The sequence below is a fragment of the Mirounga leonina genome, unplaced genomic scaffold (assembly GCF_011800145.1).
Source record: "Mirounga leonina isolate KUSES-001 unplaced genomic scaffold, KU_Mleo_1.0 Mir_176, whole genome shotgun sequence".
NCBI lineage: Eukaryota > Metazoa > Chordata > Mammalia > Carnivora > Phocidae > Mirounga > Mirounga leonina.
The window spans coordinates 22,894,762-22,915,929 of NW_023270454.1; positions in this window are offsets into that span (position 1 = coordinate 22,894,762).

Here is a 21,168-nt window from a genome sequence, read left to right on the forward strand (position 1 = left end):
CTCCAAGGTAAATCCTAATGAGCCTGGATATTTCTCAGATTCTCCCTTAATATCCTGTTTTTCTCCCCAGTTGCTCATTAAGGCCCAGGGGAGATGCTCTATTCTCTGTGAATAGAAATTTATGGGAAGAGATAAGTAACAGCCAGTGATCAACAAGAAATTCCTTCTGTGGGAGACCGAATGAAGCTATAACTACTTAACCATTAACACTTTTGTACTAAATAACTACTATCCATAGTTCTAGTGGTTCAGAAATAAAATATAGTGACATTGCTTAGTATATCCATAGTATAAATTTTAAGCTTTACACAGAGATTTAGCATCTTAACATATATTTTTGTCTGAAAGACATAGAATTAGTATGAATTATTAAGCTACATATGTTAACAGAGAAAGAATGGAAAACATTTTTGAACTTTCCATATAAGTTAGAAGATCCAGTAATACAGTTTTCTGGTGGTAACTAGTTAAACTGACTATATGACTAGAATAAGATATTCATTCAGTCATGCTATTTTAGGGTTGCATTTCCAGAGATCAGATTGAGAAGGAAGCATTGGTAAATGGGGATATTCTGACCTAAAGGTTTATCTTAAGAGTCTGATCATTATCTTAGCCTTCATACACATCACAATTAGCATTAGAAGATGCTCAGAAATAAAGCAACAGTCCAGGTTGCCTAAATCTGTGACAGTGTCTTCAGGGATTTGGATTGGACATCATTTACATAGCAGAACTGTCCTTATCCCTACTTTTAGCAGACATTTTTTCTTAAAATAGTTTCTTTCCTTTTTTTCTGTGATATAACTCCAATTTATATCCTTGAAAATATATGCAAAATAAACGAGATTGAAGTTAGCTCAATATTGGGATAGCAGTGTTCTCCTTCAGAAGTTTAAGTCATTAAGCCTTAGAGAAAAGTTTTAGAGAAGAGTCATTAAAAGAGCATATTAAGTTTGTTTTAGATTTGGTAGTTTGTTCAAATAAATCATTAACTATGTTAGTGAATGTCCATATTGGGCACTTAATAAATATTTGTTGAATGGGATTAAAAATTATAATAGGCTTGCCCATTTAGAATTATTTTATAATTTTCTTCACTTTCTTGGCTCAAAATTCAAGTATAATAATGGGTCATTATGCCCCAGTTTCTTCATCTGTAGTATTAGAGGTACCTACCCCTTCAAATGGATGATTTTAAGTCTGACAAGTATCATCCTAAGGCCCTTAGGAATCATATTCCAACATACTTTAAATATTTGCTCTAAAACATGAAACATAAAATTTTTATTAATAATACTTCTTAAACAAAGTCTAGAAAAAACTATTGTGAGGCATAATAATAACAATATTTTTGCTTTTGTAGCAGAGCAGGTTTTAGTTATTTGCTTTCCTTAAGCAATGTAAAATCCAGTTTAGGAGTCATGTGTACTGATCCACTGCATAACCATGTATTTGTTACATGGCAAAAGAACCAGCATTGGGAGATTCAAAATGAGTTAAAAAGTGAATACACACACACATAAAAACACACATACATTTTTTTTTTAAATTTAAAAATATCTAGGGTATATATTAACTGCTGCTTCACCTGGGATCGGGTGTAGGACTGTTTGGTTCACAGCAGTAGAGAGATTTTCACAAGGTAAGCTGTTGTCTGTTCTTTGCAGACCATACAAGTCATTCTGGTTTCAGTGTTAGCAGTGTTGAAGACAGCAAAGGGAACCTTGGTGAGTAGACAAGTTCTGAGAGCATTTCAGCTTAGGAAATTGAGGTTTACTTATTTCTGGCCCTGCTTCTCAAAGTTCTAGTTCAACTTGAAAACTCTGATGCAGCATATCTCAAGATATTTGTTTAATATATGAATTAAAGATGATTTAGTTGGTGATAATTTCAGAAATACCTGTTTATCTCATTTAAATAAAAGGAGATAAGCTTACAATTGTTTAGTTTGCTGTTGGCCTTGAAAATTTTATCATTATTTTAAATTAATGGATTGGATTTTTTAAACCTAAAATCTCCAATTAGTAATGAACACAAAGTTTATGTAGAATATTCAAATAGTAGAATAACAGATTTTTTATTCTATATAAACTTTAAAGATATCTTCTTACTGTGTAATGATTTAAATAAAATATGTGTAGTGATTGAAATGATTATACTTAAATCTCTCCTATTCAAAAAGTACAAATATAGATCATCTGAAATATTATTATTTAATATATGACATGCTTATAATACCTTAACTGTTTTCCCTTTGGTTAATAATAGTTTCTGTTCTAAAATTATTTGAACAAAATAAGTTTAAGGAAGATTTCTATAGATGTTACCCATTTAGAATTTAGCCTTGAAATTTTGTACTGCTTTGAATCAAAGACCCCCCCCCAAAAAAAAGACATGCAGAACAGCTTCAAGTTAACCTGCAATTAACTAATTGTTGGAAATTCCAGAAATTAGAATGGCAATAATCAGAGTCTTCTAGTTCTTCAATTTTGAAAACCTTCTAGTTATTAGGAATCATTTTAGAAATGAAGGTCATTGGTAACAGTCTGTAGGGTATGAAAATAAGAGAGGTGCATTTGGAAGTATAATTTTGAAGGTAATGGGTTGAAGAAGATGGCATGCCTCTGAGAAGAGGGAAATGGGACAAGTATTGGAGAAGGGGGACCATAGCCCACACGATGCTGTAGCCCTTACTGGAGCCCTGAAATAGCAGTGATGGTGGAGTTGGCCATAGTTTTAGAGAATGTAGCTGTTACGTATAGCGGGAAAGTAGGACGAATGACGTTCAGAGGCTGGAAAGAGCATCTATTTGCAGAGGTTAATAATCTGCTTATTGTGGTTGGCAATTGGGCCCATTCTAGAAATTAAGAGAGTCAATTATGATTATTTCCTTTTGACAGAAAAACGAAAACTACAGTTACTCTCCCAGTCTGGAAATCCGGAATCTGACAGTTTGGGCTTTTCTAGAACAGTACACTGAGAATTTACTACCTGAAGCTCTTTGTTTAGGCATGAAAAAGACATTAAAGATGCAATAGGTGGTTCTAACAAATGTATGCAAATTACATTATGATGAAAATTGTGTCTCTACGATTTTCTCATTAAGAGAAGGGCCAACAATCAGTAAGTATAAAATACTTCATGTCTGCAGTTTGATATATTCACTGTTCCAGCACCACTTAAGGTACTCTGTGAGCCAGCGATAGCATTTGCTTGGTCTGTGTGATCAACTGTCTCTAATTATGGTATCAAATCACTTGAAAGGATGTGTATCGCCTTCTTAATATTTAAGTAGATTTTTTTTTTTTTAATTCTCACTCTCTGATGGTAATGCTCACATATTACAGCTGCTAGAGCTAATTGAGAGATCCCCGTGGGGTCTAAAGGTGTGCGTGGCATTAGCCACGTTGGTCTGCTTTGATGTTTTGTCAGTAATATCTTGTTTTAGAGCATTGTCTAGTATATCTAACAGTGCTTTTGACATGTGTTCCCATCCATTCAGACTTTTCATCACCCCTCTTTGAGGAGGTATTTGGGAATATGAAAAATACTAATGAGCAGAGTTTGTTCCCTACCGGCAACATTTTTCTGCTCATCCAGCAATTTTACACAAAATTTCCCACTTAAGTGATGGGGTATAATTCCATTTTCCACATGCAAAAATGGAATTTATTTAGTATTAATTTTAAAGAGCTAGAGCTTTTAGACGTAAAGACAACAGCAGTCAAGCACTTGATGCAGAACTGTACTCACACTGTTTTTTATTCTGGAGTTCCTGAAATGAGCGCTTCAGTTAGATGGGATAAAGGGGGAGATTATAGATGCTTTGGTTAGTCCCATAAATTTTGCAAAACGTCTGAATATCTGAAGTAGAATACAGCAATTGCTCCACAGGGAAGAGAAATGCCATTCCCGCTGTAAATCTTTACTGCCCATGCCTTTGCAACCCATTTGTCAGTCTGTGCCTTTCTATAACAATTTTAACTCTGAAAAAATATCCCCAGGGTTGAAAACTCATTAAAACGCTCTGTGTGGAGTAAGTATGCTGCCTTGGGTGCTCTGTGGCGCTGCGAAAAAGAGAGAGGCTGGTCTTACCCTGAGGGGCAGTAAATCTAATGAGAGCCAGAGGCAAACAAAAAGGACTGTGTACAAAACAGGTGACCAAATATTAATAAAGACACCGACATTCATTAAATAGGCTGAATGGAAAGTTTGCCATCAGGTTAGTGAGAACAGGACATACACTAGCCCTATTGCTGCTAATAATAACTACCACCGAAATCCTCTATATAGTAGGCAATGTATTTACCTTATATTAAATCTTTACCCCAACCTTGTAAGATAGTATAATCATCAGTGTACAGAAGAGAAAGGTAAATTTTTTTACTAAGACTTTATTTTTTAAGAGTGGTTTAAGGTTCACAACAAAATTGAGGGGATGGTACAGAGACTTTCCATATACCCTCTGCCCAGCACATGCATAGCCTCCCCATTATCAACATTCCCCACCAGAGTGGTTATCTTTGTTACCACTGATGAGCCTGTATCAACACATCATCAACTAGTTTACATTAGGGTTTGCTCTTGGTGTTGTACATTCTATGGGGGTGAATAATGACATATATCCATCATAACGCTATTATGCAGAGTATTTTCACGGCCCTAAAAAACCCTCTGGGTTCCCTCTATATTTATTCCTCCCTCCAGTCCCCAGCCCCTGGCAACTGTTCATCTTTTTATTGTCCCTGTAGTTTTACCTTTACCAGAGTGTCATACACTTGTAATCATAAGATAAGTAATCTTTTCAGATAGGCCTCTTGCACTCAGTAATATGCATTTAAATTTCCTCCCTGTTGTTTCATGACTTAATATCTCCTTCCTTTTTAGCACTGAATGATATCCCATTGTCTGAATCACCAGAATTTATTTATCCATTCACCTACTGAGCGACATCTTGTTGCTTTCAAGTTTTGGTAATTACGAGTAAAAACATCTATAAACATCTGTGTGCAGGTTCTTGTATGTACATAAATTTGTAGCTCCTTTGGGTAAATATAAAGCATGACTGCCGGATTGTATGGTAGGAGTATGCTTAATATTGTAAGAAACCGTCAAATTCTCTTCCGAAGTGGCTGTACCGTTTTGCATTCTGAGAAACAATGAATGAGAGAGCTCCTGTTGCTCTATAACCTTGCAAGCGTTTGGTGTTGTCAGTGTTTCTGATTTGGCCAGTCTAATAGTGGTATCTCGTTGTTTTAATTTGCATTTCCTTGATGACATATGATGTGGAACGTTTTTTCTTATGCTTTTTTACCATATATATATCTTCTATGGCGAGATGTCTGTCAAGGTCTTTGACCCATATTTTAATCAGGTTTGTTTGTTTTCATATTGTTGAGTTTTAAGAGTTCTTTGTATATTTGGGTTAACAGTCCTTCTTCAGATATGTCTTTTGCAAATATTTCCTCCCAGTCTTTGGCTTGTCTTCTCATTCTCTTGACATTAACTTCCAGAGAACAGATGTTTTTAATTTTAATGAACTTCAACTTATTAATTCTATTTTTTTAAGATTTTTTTTTAAAGATTTTATTTATTTATTTGACAGAGAGAGAGATAGCAAGAGCAGGAATACAAGCAGGGGGAGCGGGAGAGGGAGAAGCAGGCTTCCTGCCGAGCAGGGAGCCCGATGTGGGACTCGATCCCAGGACCCTGGGATCATGACCCGAGCCGAAGGCAGACGCTTAACAACTGAGCCACCTAGGTACCCTTTTTTTTAAGATTTTATTTGTCAGACAGAGAGAACACGAGCAGGGGGAACAGCAGGTAGAGGGAGAACCAGGCTCTCTGCCGAGTAGGGAGCCTGATGTGGGACTCAGTCCCAGGACCTTGGGATCATGACCTCAGTGGAAAGCAGACGCTTAACTGACTGAGCCACCCAGGCACCCCTTATTAATTTTTTCTTCTTTAGATTGTGCCCTTGGTGTTGTATTTAAAATGTCACCACCATATCCAAGGTCATCTGGGTTTTCTCCTATGTTATTGTCTAGGAGTTTTATAGTTTTGCATTTTACATGTAAGTCTGTGATCAATTTTGAGCTAAGTTTTGTGAAGGGTTTAAGGTCTGTGTCTAGATTCATTTTTTTTGCCTGTGGATGTCCGGTTGCTCCAGTGCCATTTGTTGAAAAGACTACTTTTGCTCCATTGTATTGTCTTTGCTTTTTTGTCAAAGATTAGTTGACTAAGAAAAGTAAGATTTTGTGAGGCAAATTTACTGAAAAAAGTTCACCCAGCTAGTTTAACATTGCCAAAGCCAGTTTGAACCCAGGTCATCTATTTACTACTCTATGTTGATTCCACAGTATGCATCATTTACAATCAATAAGTATGATTAGGGAAGTTCTTACCAATTTAGCATAAAGTTGTTCAGTGAACTAAAAGATAGCAAAATGCTGTCTAGATTATTTTATGGTAGACAGACCCCAACCTGCCATAAATACCTGGCATTGCTTAAACAGTTTTGTTTTTGTCTTCTTGGAACCATTCTTAAAATTAAGTGTTAATTATTAAACCACTGCGTTTATATTTAATTCATTGTTGGTCCTTGATACACATGTTTTTGATATGCCTAGCCTTTCCACTGAAAGTTCTCTGAGAACCAGGAAATGGTGCCTACCACCTCCCAGTGGTTCCCTTAGTGCCTACCACAATACTGAGCACAGATAAGCATTCTAACATATGTTAAGCCAAACTGAATTGACGACAAAATATCTTTTTTTTTTTAAGATTTTATTTATTTATTTGAGAGAGAGAATGAGATAGAGAGCACATGAGAGGGGGGAGGGTCAGAGGGAGAAGCAGACTCCCTGCTGAGCAGGGAGCCCGATGCAGGACTCGATCCCGGGACTCCAGGATCATGACCTGAGCCGAAGGCAGTCGCTTAACCAACTGAGCCACCCAGGCGCCTGACAACAAAATATCTTAACTGAGACTTTTCACTCATTATGTCAGCTGCAATGTTGATTTTCTATTACATAGCAGTCTTTGGTTACCTTTCTATAGCAATAGATGGTAATCACTATATCAAAAAGATGTTTATGGAATAGATTTAGATCAATAGTAATTAGATAGGATTAAAGAGATCTTTAACCTTCTCTTTGTCGTTTACCTTATTAGACTTATTTCCAGGAGCCAACTACAGGGCAAGTCCTTAAGTACTATTTTTTAAGCCTGAGCATTGCATGTCCTGGGATAGAGTTTACAGAAGCAAGAGCAATTGTTCGATCAGAGGGGTCATCATGAGGAAACATTGAAAAAGAAGTTTTTTGAAGAAATAAATCCTGTGCATAGGAATATAATATGTTTGCTTGCCAGTTCTCCCTAAATAAATTCTTGAACTTAATAGAGTAGCAGTCAGAATTCATTCATTCAACAAATGTATTTTCAGAGTCTGCTATGTACCAGTCATTATTCTGAGCATGAGGTTTTGCAGAGAACAAAACTTCATGGAGTTCATATTCTAGTTGGGTAGAAAGACAATAAAAATTAGTATCAAAGGCTTATCTATTGGATAAAAACAAATCAGAACAGAAAGATAAGGATTTCTGGGGAAGGGGATCAATGGAGGTCTCACTGAGAAGGTGACATTTGAGCAAAGACAAAGAACATGAAAAGAGCAAGCTATGTTGATACTGGGAAACTGACTTCAAGGCTGAGGGCGATCACTGCAAAAGCCCTGACTTGCAGCATGCCTGGTGTATTTGAAAAATAGCATAGCTTGAAAAGCAAAATACACCATGTTGCTATTTAGTAAGAAAGGGAAAACTGGGAGAAGCAGGTGTGTGTGTGTGTGTGTGTAATGGTGTGTGAGATTGGGAGTCTATTTCCAAATTACATATAAATATATGTTTATATTTATGTTTATATGTATATATACATATACATATAAATGTTATGTTTGAGCTATTTACTAGATATCCCAATGGAGATGTCAAGAATTCAGGGGTACATATGAATCTGGAGATCAGGAGAGAGGGTCAGGATATGGACAATTAGGAGTCATCCACATTTAGGTAGTGTTTAAAGCAATGAGACTGTTGATATCAGCCAAAAACTGAGCCCAGATAAAGAAGAACAGAGGTCTGAGCTTTGGGGTACTCATATGTTTAGAAAGGGAAATGAATTAGAATTGGCAAAGAGGATAGACATAGGGGACAAGGATGTAGGAGGAAAAGGAGAGCGCTATATCTTAGAAGCCAAGTGACGAGGGTTTAAAAAACAGAGTAATCAATCATATAAAGTGCTGCTTATAAAGTGAAAATTGACACCAACCATTAAATTTAACTATATGGAATCATTAGTGACCTTGATAGGAGATGTTTTAGTCAAATGGTAGAAGTAAAGGTCTAGTTGAAATTTGATAATGAAATCAGGGAAGAGGACATAATTTAAGAAAAGGAAATATGGGACAACTTTTTGCTGTGTAGGAACCAAATGCAGTAGCTGCTATGGAATAAAGTAGTTTGTCTATTTAATATGAAGAAATTAAAATGTATTTGTACATCAATGGAAAGAGTGAAGTAGATAGAAAAACAATGATGATGTAGGAAGAAGCAGAAAATTCTTGCAATGATGTTCTAATAAGAGGAGTTGGGTGGGGGCGCCTGAGTGGCTCAGTCAGTTGTTTCAGACTCTTGGTTTTGGCTCAGGTCATGATCTCCTGGTCGTGGGATCTAGCCCCATGTCAGTTCCACGCTGAATGTGGAGTCTGCTTCAGACTCTCTCCCTCCCCCTCTGCTCCTCCACTGGCTCATGTGTACACACACACTCTCTCTCTCTCTCTAATAAATAAATAAAATCCTAAAAAAAAAAATAAAAGAGCAGATGAGTGGTGTTCAAGCAGAGCACTAGAGGGCATGGGCTTACATAGGATCAGGGAAAATTTATCCATAGGAAAAGCAGGAAGATATTTGATGTATGGGCACAGTTGTAATCTGTTGGATAGAAGGAGTGGTGGGAATATCTGGAAGTTTCTGTATTTTCTTAGAACCATAGAAAGCCAAGTCATAAGCTGAGCACAAGGATGGGAGGATGTGCTAAAAGTGTGAGGAAAGAGGACCTGTTACAGATACAGTGTGATTGCTGGGTCCACTTGAAGTAAGTAGTCTTAATTGAAGTAGAGACCAATTAGCACAGTTGTTTTTGTTTTTGTTTTTCCTAGCATCTTCAGATAGACAGGTACCGAGTAGGCATCAAGATGGAATTTACCAATGTTGGAATTTTTCCAGGTATGAAAAGTCACAGGAAGGCAAAGAATGTGAGGATGAGTGGATGTAAGTGAGCATGATAATGGGCTTTGGAATTTAAGTTTTGTAAGGATAGAGGTGAGAACATAGGCAAGGGACAGAAAAGGAGGGTAGCTTCAGTAAATTATATATCCCAGTGGGATTAAAGCATTATTGGAGTCAGAAATTTAAAGCTAGAAAGATTTGAAGTACTAGGCAAAGAATAAGATGTCTGACCTTGAGATTAAGGATATAATGTAGGTTCTGGAAATGACAAGGTACATATAGTATGATTCAGCAGAGATTGGTCATGATAGGGTGAAGGGGTGAGATCAAAGGACTTAGAGGCTACTGTGTTTGAATGGTTATTTATGTGGATACTGAAATTACCAAGATTTATGGACTAGTAGAGAGAGTGAGCAATGAGATAAGAGCTCAAATATTCAAGAAATCAAGGGGAATGGTCCAGAGTGAATTGGCTGCAATTGAATTAATATGGATGATGTCATTTGGTGACATGCATTTGAAAACTGAGGAGTTTTAGGCAGGACAGTAGGATAATTATCTAGAAACAGGTATGAGGAGCATGGATGACTCCCACCTCCCAATTGTGTGATACAAGGGCTGTGGGGGAGAAGAGTCATCATTGTACATATAAGATAGTAATTTCTCATTCTGTTCAATTATCTTTTTTCAGACACTTGGGAAAATTAATTATTTTTGATCAGAATAGTGCCAGGATAGGAGTCAGGAAGACTGATATGCCAACTGTGGCTAAAACAGATGACAGGCAGAGGAGAAGGTAGGAGGGAGAGCAACAATAAGGCTATTATACACGTCCAGGTGAGAAGTTACAAGAATTTTGGAAGGAGTGCCATAGAAGGACAGTTTGGGGAAAACCAAGAAAAATACTGTATGATGAAGGAATTCCAAGAAGGTAATTGACATTGTTAGATTCTCAGAAATCCCTAAAGACAGTAAGGATGGGATGCTTTATATTACCATTTACAGACCAGAAAACTGAAGCACAAAGAAAAAAAAATGATTGATCCAAATTGCTTGACTGATTACTACTACACTGGAAGCAGAGTTCAACCTTCCTGACTACCAAACAGTGACATAGAACAAACAAAACAATCAGATCCCAACTGAATCCTGTAGTTTCTGTTCTTCTTGGTTTTATCATCACTATTACTGTTGTTACAATTACCTGCATGCTAATAAATAGTAACTTGAATAGAACAGGAAATTATTCTTGATTCTTTTTCAACACAGTATATATTTAGCATAAATTTAACAGAAAGCAAGAAGGCACAATCAAAGAAAAATATAAAAGTGTAATCAGAGGGAAGTGTTCACACACTATATTTTATGGTTGATTTTAGAAAATCATTTTTATTTCACAAAACAGCAATTTCAGTGTCCAACAGTGCTTCTCGCAGCAAAGCCATTTGCTGGGCACATTTATCGCCCAGTTTCATATGTGCTTCTTGTCAGGTAGTGGGGGTCATGCCTGTTGCATGATTGAGCAGTGAGGGCAAATGTGAGGGTCAAGGGTCAGTCCTGAAGGAGGCAAGGGGCATTACCTGTGCATTACCTGCTTTTAAGTGATAACTCAGGCATTCACTGAGCATGCCCACTGGCAGTGTATGCAGTTAAAACATCTACTTATAAATCAGTAAACTCAGAAGATCAAAAGCAAAAATTAGCTACCCCAACTCTCCATATGCAACCTTCTTCAGAATAGAACTTCTTTCAGAGCATCAAATGGGGGACTTTCCTGTGGGGGGGACAGCAGGCTTAGAGTGGAAACCCTCAAATACATTACCTGGCCTTCCTGCCTCCCACCCACACTGTGCACCTCAGACTTTGGAAGGCCAGTGGCTAAGCACATGAACAATTAACTGCAGAGAAATATATTTAGCCTCACTTTTGTTTCAGATTACAGTTGTTATGTTTAGGTTGAGATGATTGCCTTTCCATAGCAAATATGGTACTTACCACATGCCAGGCATCACCTTTTGAGCCAGTGAATCAAGCACCCAGGAAGTGTAGCTATCTCGGGAAAGCAGCTTGTTCTGCAATGATTTATTCCTATTTAGAGGAAGGTTTAATCAGCACTGTGAGAGAGGTAAAGTGGCAAGGGTAATAATGAAGCTGCACAATTCCAAGTAATTGTTACCATAATTGCATACGTAGACATCTTAATCATTTCAACTACTGGGGACTTTGGTGCTGCAAATTTCTAGTCATTACAAGAGCGTAGTTTCACGTGCTTGTTTGTAGGTGAAACTGCATATATGTGCACTTGTGTGAATGAGTGCACTTCTTATCTTTCAGCAAGATGGTTTTAAAGTGACTTCCATGTGTACCTATCTTCATTCTTACAGAGGTTGACAATGAAACTTACCTCTTCATTAATTAATCTTTGATTCTATAAATCTATATAGCTTTACACTGAGCATGTTTAACGTGAGGCCAAGATTATGGTTCAATTCTTGCTTTAAATTTGCTTAAATACTTATGTGGAGATTTAGACAAATATATAGACAACCACAATATGAAGTGCCAAATGCTACAATCAGGATGCTATAATAGCATAGAGGAGAAGTGCCAAACTAATCGAGCCTTGAAGGCAGGTTTCTTCTTACAGTTAGCTGAGTCCTGAAGAATGACAGATGTTAGCCCACTGTCCCTAAGAGGAAATAATATTACTTTGTACCTGAGATTCAGTGGCCTTGTAATTCTGAATCACCATCTTGTACTGCTTTATTTTCTGGGATTATGCAAGAAAAATGGGAAATGGGTGAAACAATTTAATTGAGGTGTCAAAAGTTAGCATTAATACAAGTTATTGAGGAACATCATGAGTGTTCCTATGCTGTTTGACCAGAGATCAAATTTTGAGCAGGTAATCGATTCCTTTTCTGGCTGAATTATTCATGCTGCCTGTGAGCACTTCTCTGACGGTGTTCGTTCCTGGCTGCCTGACATATGGTGGCTCTCTGGTTCGCTCTTACATGTTCTAATGAGGCTTCCGTGAATGTTTTAAGGATGCTACTAAATGTCCCTTCATCTTGACTTAAAAGAAAAGCATTACTATTAATTCATTCATTTATTCAAAAGATACTTATTAAGCTTCAACTATGTGTCAAAGGCTCAGTTACAGTTCCTTAATGTTTTCTCATATAACTTTTAGAAATAGTAATTAGGTATTCAAAAAATGGAGACAATATTATGTAAATTTTTAATAATTATTTACCCAGCTTCCCTTCCCATTTGTGTGCTTAATGTGTTAGAAGACAATTCTCCATGGGTGTCTTGCATTTCGGCATATCTTGTGAGCACAGGCACTGCCTGACTTTGTTCCAAACTATCTTTTCAAAGATGTTTGTGTTTCAGACAGCCTTGGAAGATAGAAGTAGTGTCTCCGTTGAGAGCAAAGGCAGGTTTGTTTACTGTCTAGTATAATGAAGATAATGTCTCCTTCAGGACAAAGGTCAGGCAAGCTCACCATCCTTTATAAAAACCTGGGTTCTCTAAGCCCAGAGTTCCTCTCCTGTAATGCAATCCCCTGAATATTCAGGTTATCACCAGTCCCTCTTCGCATTAACTTGGGGAAATTTGGTTTCAAGGAACTAGCACAATGTTAATCCTCTGGCTTTGGCTGTCACTGTGAGGAATAAGGTTATCTGCCTCTGACCCTGGAATCTCAAGTCCTATGCCAACATCCATGAAACTATGGTGGCCAACTAATTCTCTTGCAAGTAGCGTAAAATCTCAAGACCCTTTACCATTCTTGACATAATGTTTTCTTAAATTGCTTTTCTTCTACCATCATTTTCTTTCCTTATAATGAACAAAATGAATAAATACACAAAAAAGTAATTCATCTTTTTAAAAAATCACTTAGAGGCACCTGGGTGGCTCAGTCGGTTGAGCATCTGCCTTTGGCTCAGGTCATGATCCCGGGGTCCTGGGATGGAGGCCCGCATCGGGCTCCCTGCTCTGTGGGGAGTCTGCTTGTCCCTCCCCTCTGCTCATGTTCGCTCTCTCTTTTTCAAATAACACTATCTTTAAAAAAAACCCCACTTAATACAATGCTTTTTTCTTTACCCCTGTGTTTTTTGTTTTTTGTTTTTGTTTTTTTGCGAGAGAGAGAATGAGAGACAGAGAGCATGAGAGGGAGGAGGGTCAGAGGGAGAAGCAGACTCCCCGCCGAGCAGGGAGCCCGATGTGGGACTCGATCCCGGGACTCCAGGATCATGACCCGAGCCGAAGGCAGTCGCTTAACCAACTGAGCCACCCAGGCGCCCAACCCCTGTTTTTTTTATGACAGACATTTGCTACATGATGACAACTATAGCAGCTTGTATCTTCACAACTCAAACAGCAAATCTCTCAAGGGATATTTTTTGGAGAGTTCAAACTTGTTTATTACATGGACACAATCATAACTATAAAGCAATAAAACTGTAGATTTTGTTGTTCTCCGTAGTTAAAGTCAACATGCCTTTATCCCATAGTTTCTTTCAGGGAATGCAGCCAACTGCCATCCTTCCTGTCACCCTCTCCCAAAGCATAGGAAGATGAAAAATGTAATAAATATAAGTCTTGTCCTAAGGCAACTTGGCCATATTCTTAAAGAGTACTTTTTAAAGCCAAGCTATATAGAGCCTCAGTGGACCATCTGGTTGGATTGTGAGCAAGCTTGAAGGGTCTGCTCCCATTTCCAACATAGCAGTTCCACTCGTGTAAGTTCTATGTATTACATGTCTGTCTAAGGCTTTAGGCACAAATGAATGACAGAATGAATGAAGTAGGTAATATATAATGAGGATATATTTTAAATCACTGCTCTAGATTATTCATTTAAAAGGTTTCGAGTCTGGAAGAGACTGGTTAGGACAGTGTTCATCCTTTTTTCCCCTATTTGTTAACTTAAAATGTGAAAATGAGTAGGTATGGCCATTTGACATTTTTATTTTTCTACATGTTAAAAATTAAATAGTTAAAATGTTAATGGGCTGAGGGGTTTTTGTTTGCTTGCTTTTTCTGTTTGTTTTTGATCTGCAGAGATATTTTACTATATGCTTCACTGAAAAGGGAGAAGTTAGGGATGCCTGGGTGGTGTGGTCAGTTAAGTGACCGACTCTTGGTTTCATCTCAGGTCCTGATCTCAGGTTCTGAGATTGGGCCCTGTGTCGGGCTCTGTGCTCTGTGACGTGGAATCTGCTTGAGACTTTCTCTCCCTTTTCCCCTGTCCCCGCACTCGCTCACTCTCACTTTCTCTCTCAAATAAATAAATAAATCTTTGAAAAGAAAAGGGAGACGTTAATACCAGATAGCATCATTTGATGATTGTGAAATACAAAGCAGGACACAATCTTGTACCAGAATAAAAGGAAAGGCCATCATGTATACTATTAATCATCTTTAGGAGGATAATAATCAAGTAATATATATATTAGGAGAGGAAAAACAAAAGTGCAGGGCAATTCGTTGTTGTGCTTTCTGCAGTAACTTGCTTTGGCTGTGTTTGGATTAGCCCTTAGATGATAAAAGGAATCAATGTTCCACTAATTCACAGTAGTGAGCAAGTCAGGGGGAAAGAGATCCAGATCCTTATGGAACAGTGCAGAGTATTATGGGAATGCACTAGAAGGCCCCTGCTTGTCATATGCAATGATGACAGCTTTTTTAACCTTTTGTTTTCTTTTATTTTTGTGAGTTGAGAGAGTTCATAATTTTTTTTTGAGAGTTCATAAATTTCTGTAGGCAAAAGTACTCCTTTGTGCAACGTATTTTGGAGAATAAATGCTGTGAGTCTATATCCACTGGAAATTTATGTTAATCTTTAAAGATGAGAAAACAAAACACAAAGCAGGAACAAGGTACAAATAATTTAAATAGGAATATCGGTTTCATGTTCTTTAGTTAACACCTTCTCTTCTAGATTTTCCTCTTACAAATTCAGGCATTAAAATTATCTACCATATGAGGAGTAAAGTCATGGGACCTAAGTAAGAAATGAGGAAGACAATTACCTTCTCAGAGTAAAAATTCTTTTTTTTTTAAAGATTTTATTTATTTGACATAGAGAGAGACAGGAAGAGCAGGAACACAAGCAGGGGGAGTGGGAGAGGGAGAAGCAGGCTTCCTGTGGAGCAGGGAGTCCGATGTGGGGCTCGATCCCAGGACCCTGGGACCATGACCTGAGCTGAAGGCAGACGCTCAACGTCTGAGCCACCCAGGCGCCCCTCAGAGTAAAAATTTAATTACTGTTTGTATGCTGTCAAGATAAAGCACAGAAATAATTATTACTAAAACAAACAACAGAGCTCTCAAAATTGTGACCTGACAAGATTTTGGTGACCTTTTCTCTCTTCATATGGTGTCCCCCGAGCTTTGAGGCTTGCTTTAGACAGCCTCTGGTGTTTGAAATACAGGTTAATTATACTAAGTAGTGTAAAGTCAGAAAAATAAAATGAATATAAGCAACAGTAACATATTTCAAACTTGCCTGACACAATTCTCTGAACATTTATGCATTTATTAAACACTAGTTTGTTACTGGTACTGTACTAGAAAGCAAAAAAGGTCAATTTTGAGATCTAGCAGATATTTTACTAGTGACAACAGAGAGCTGGCTTATCCGGGGTTAATCATATTTCCAGAATTTAAATATTGTAAATCCCCAAATACATAATTATTATAAAAATCAAACCTATTATATCACACAGCATATCAACCACAAGTGCAGCAAAAAATTTTAAAAAATAATAAGTAAGTAATAAATATAGAAATAAAAATGTGTGTCTCATCAGGAAAATACAAAAGGCTCTGAGTATTTAAATGGAGGGAGTGTAGTGCAGGGAGTTGGTTTCACAGGTAATGGAATTGTCGATAGACCATTCCTCATTCCTCTATATTTTATGGGATATAATCTCTAATTCCTTTCAGTTCACTGTACCCTCCTCTTCTGTAGAAAACACTAACATCAAAGCTCATTCCGTCAAACTATACTACTTAATACCTCTCTTTGTTGCAGTCTGTAGGGCATTGATCAAGCCTCCTTATTCATTGAACATGTTAGCTCCTAGATAATGATCTTCAAATTGCTCTCACTTCTGTTCAAAATTGATATAGTTCTTAAAAATTATTTCTGTAATAATTGACCCTTTCAATTTTTTTATATAATTTCTTTGTCCTTGTCTTCTCCAATATTCTTGTCTCTGTCCTAAATAAGACATCCTTCCCTATGGCCTTACCTTAGATGAGTTCTGTTTAATAGAACTTTCTGCAGTGATGAGGATGTTCTGTACCAATGTTGTCCAGTATGGTAGTGTTATAGCCTGAATGTTTGTGTCCCCCCAAAATTCATATGTTGAAACCTACTCCCCAGTATGATGGTATTTGGAGATAGGGGTCTTTGGGAAGTGATTAGGTCACGAGGGTAGAGCCTTCATGGATGAGATTAGTGTCCTTATAAAACTGACCTTAGGGAACTCCCTTATCCCCTCTGCTATGTAAGGATACAGCAAAGAGATGGTCACCTTTGAATGAGGAAGCAAGTCCTCACCAGACACAGAACCTGTTGGTGCCTTATCTTGGACTTCCCAGCCTCCAGAATTGTGAGAAATAAATTTCTGTTGTTTATAAGCCACCCAGTCTATGGTATTCTCTTATTCTGGGAGCCTGAATAGAGTAAGACAAGAAGCCAGTGGCTATTGAGACATGTGGCTATTGAGCACTGAAATGCAGTTAGTGTGACTACAGAAGTTAATTCTATTAAATTTTGATTGATTTAAATAGCCACACGTGGCGAGTAGTTACCATCTTATACAATGCAGCTTAGACCTTGTCTACCCACTCCTTAATCTCACTTTGGTGTATAACCCCTCCCTCACCACTCTGCTTATACTTCTAGCTCATTTTCTTTAGAATCCGTCCCTAACAATTGTTAGATATCTGCCCCCTAGACCTTGAATCCATTGATCTTACCACATTTCACTGTCTTTAACCCAGTGACCTTCTCATTAGCCTCTTTACACAACTCCGATTCCATGATCCATCACTGTAATCACTTCTTTGTATATGCCATCCATCTCACTTGCCCTTCTTTTTCTTCTGGGTAATTGGTAGGAAAACCTCCAAGTCTGCTTAAATCTAATCCTTTGCCTGTTCTGGACACTTGCTTGTGCCCTGAATGTAGCTGGAGAGAAACATGCAAGCCTCCCTCGTCTCCCTTTAACTTCCTGGCCACTTAACCGCAAGCAGACCCATAGAACCATGAGAAAATCCTCTTTATCTAGCTCATTCACTCTCTCACTAACCTGATCAGCCATTTCATACCTTTACCTCTCTCCTGAGACCCTGAGGCCTCTCTCATCTTTCCTCTGAACTGATTCCCTTGCTTCATATTTTACCAGAATAGAAGCAATCAAAAAAGAACCTCCATAAGCCCTTCCACTATCATCTACCCATGTATTGATCTGTGCCTATATCCTTGACAATTCTCTCCTTCTGTTGAGGATTAAATGTCATACTCTTAGCTAAGGCAATCCTTCAGTTGTGCAGTAGATCCAGTTCCCTTCATCTTACTCAAACTCACTAAAGAAATTTTTTCAGAAATCATCAATTTTCCCCTTGGACTCCATCATTCCATCAGCATACAAGCATTCTGTCATCACACCCATCTTAAACAACAACAGAAAATCTCATAATCATACATTTTAGCTATGCTCTCTTTTTCTATTTTGGCTTACAGCAAAAATACTCAAAAAAATTGTCCATGCTTTCTGTTTTCACTTAATGCCTTCCCTTTCTCTCCTGAGTCCACTCAAACAAGGTTCTTTCCCTCTCCATCAAAATTGCATTGTCATGATCTCCAGTGACTTTCACCTTCCTAATTTATTTATTGACTAGTTTTTTAAAGGTAAACTGTTTTCTTTATTTTGTAGTTTTTGTTTTGTTTTGTTTTGTTTTAAGTAACCTCTATGTCCAAGGTGGGGCTTGAACTCACAACCCTGAGAGTAAGAGTCACATGCTCTACCAACTGAGCCAGCCGGGCACCCTTTCACCTTCCTAATTTAATAACCAGGTGTCAGTTGTCTTTTGACAGAGCATTTGACCTACGTGCTTACTTTCTCCTCCTTTTATAATGTTACCTTCAGTTGACTTCCAGGACACCCTACACTCCCATTGTTTTCCTTCTATTTAACTTTATTAGCCACTTCTTTTCCCTCACACTTCTTTACTGGTTCTGTACAGTCCCCTTATTTATCAACTTTGTACTACTCTGGGGCTGAATCCTTAAACCTCTTCTCTATTTTCACTTACTCCCTAGATGATTTCCTTCATCTCTTGGCTTTAAAACACATCTACATGCTGATTACTCCCAACTTTGTACCTGCATCCCAGATCTCTCCCCTGAAGTCCATACTCAGAGAGAAGTATTTAACTCTACTTGACACTGTACTGATGTTTAATAAACACTGCAAATTTATTTTTTTAAAGATTTTATTTATTTATTTGACAGAGAGAGACACAGCGAGAGAGAGAGAACACAAACAGGGGGAGTGGGAGAAGGAGAGGGAAAAGCAGGCTTCCCCCTGAGCAGAGAGCCTGATGCGGGACTTGATTCCAGGACTCTGGGATCACGACCTGAGGCGAAGGCAGACGCTTAAACGACTGAGCTATCCAGGCGCCCCAACATTACAAATTTAAATAAAACCAAGTTTCTAATCTCCCCTTCTCCAAAACCTAACATTTTATATTGCCCCACTCTCATTAAGTGACCTGTTAATTTTCCTAATTGTTCTAGTCCAAAACTTCAGGGTCATCCTTTATTCACCCCTCACTCTTCTTCCTACTCCTTCCCCCAAACCACATCCAAGCCATTAAAAACTAATCCAGAATCTGGCTACTTCTCTTCATAGTTACCACCCTTGTCCCAACCATCATAATCTTTCTACAAAATTACTGGATGAGCCACTTCATCAGCCTTACTGAATTTACCCTTGCCTGCAGTCTCCTCACAGACAACAGCTAGAACAATCCTTTTCAAACCAGGTTAAATTTATACTCCTTGGCTCATTCCCCACTACCTTTTAAGCCTCATTGCTTTCCATTCTCAGATTCACCCTCTACTCCAGCCACATTTTCTTGCTTTTCCTGGAACATTATCAGACATGTTCTCTTTTGCATTTGCCCTTCCTTCTCTGTGCAGGGATATTTGCTGTTATCTCTACATCTTTACTATCCCCTTCTATGGACTCCTCAGCATCACGTTTTTTAAAACGTCTTACCCTAAATGGCTCTAGATTTGAATCTACCAATAGAGCTTCTGAAGGTTCTGGAGATTCACAATGGTTTAAACTCTTAAGAACTTAAATTTGTAAGGCGATGTTCAGTACTGCTGGCTGAGATTCCTGGCAACAGATTCCCTGATCTTCCCTCCCCAGCCCTTCCAAAGCTTATGTAAATTTCTAACGTCCTGTATGAAAACACTTCATACTTAGAATATAAAGAATGGCTTCTGTTTTCCTAAGTGAAAACTGATATACACTCTGCAGAAAAATAATCTTCCTCTTAAAGCTATATTCCACTCTTTTTGGTTTCCTTCGGATAGCTACTCCCTGTCCTATATTAAATAATACCCCCATTTCCTATCTACCTTTCCTGTTTTATAGGCACTGACTGACCTCCACAGTATTTATTACCATATGACATACTTATATTGACTTGCTTAATTGTTTAATGTCTGGGTCTCCACAGTAGAATGTAGGCTTCTTGAGGCCAGAGATACTTTCTTTTTCATTCACTGCTACATTCTCATTGCCAGAAGCATGTCCAGCATATAGAAGATTCCCAATACATATTTGTTGAATGAAGGAAGGAATAAATCAGGTTGTACTTTAAAAATGAACTTGATACTAATGTTTAAATCGTGCTATTTGCCAGTCACAGTTGTTAGGGCTTTATATACATTAACGCATTTAATCCTTTAACAACACAGTGAAGTGGATACCTGTATCACTCCATTTTGCAGGTGAGGAAACTGAGGCATATATAGGTAAAATAATTTACTGAAAGTCGCACAGTTAATGGAGATTGAGGGTCAGGGTTTGCTCTTTGTCAATCTGGTTTTAAAGTCCACACTTCTATTTTTGGCATTTTATTGCTTCTCAAAAAACAAACACCAAACAAAAATCATAAAATCAGGGAAGGGAGAGCCCATTTTAAAATTTCAAAACATCCTGAATATTTTGTGACCGAAACCTAGAAAGTTCTTGTTACTTATTAATTCTGGCACAAAAACATCAGAAATTGCAGCATGCATTCCTACATTTGAAATACAATAAAAATAGTGTATGGTATTTATTATTAAGAAAAAAGGATTTTTGATCTGTATATAGTGGTTTGGCGATAATCACTTACCAAAAAGATTTGCTATAAGGGTATATGCAGAAGGTGGAATAAGAAGGTGATACAGTGGTCAGAGTCTATAAAATATATTAGAAAGGGAATCAGGATCAGAACATGATTCTAATTGCACATGAGGGATGACCAAATGCCACTCAGGAGATACTCAGGTAATTTTGGGACTAAATTCTGAGAAATTTGATCAGGATCCCTTTGGTCAATCTTTTACCTATTATCCATACTTCTTTTATTCCACCATGTGACATATATTTGTTGGAACATGTTTGACTGTACTACATGGTGATGAGACTATGTCAAAGAATATGACACAGTTCCTGCTCTAATTACATTTATAATTTAGTAAGAACACTTAAGAAATCACTTATATAGCCTCTTTGTTAAAGGTGAAGCCTCTGGATTCCTACTACTTGGTTTCAGGTCCTGGTTCCAAGACGAT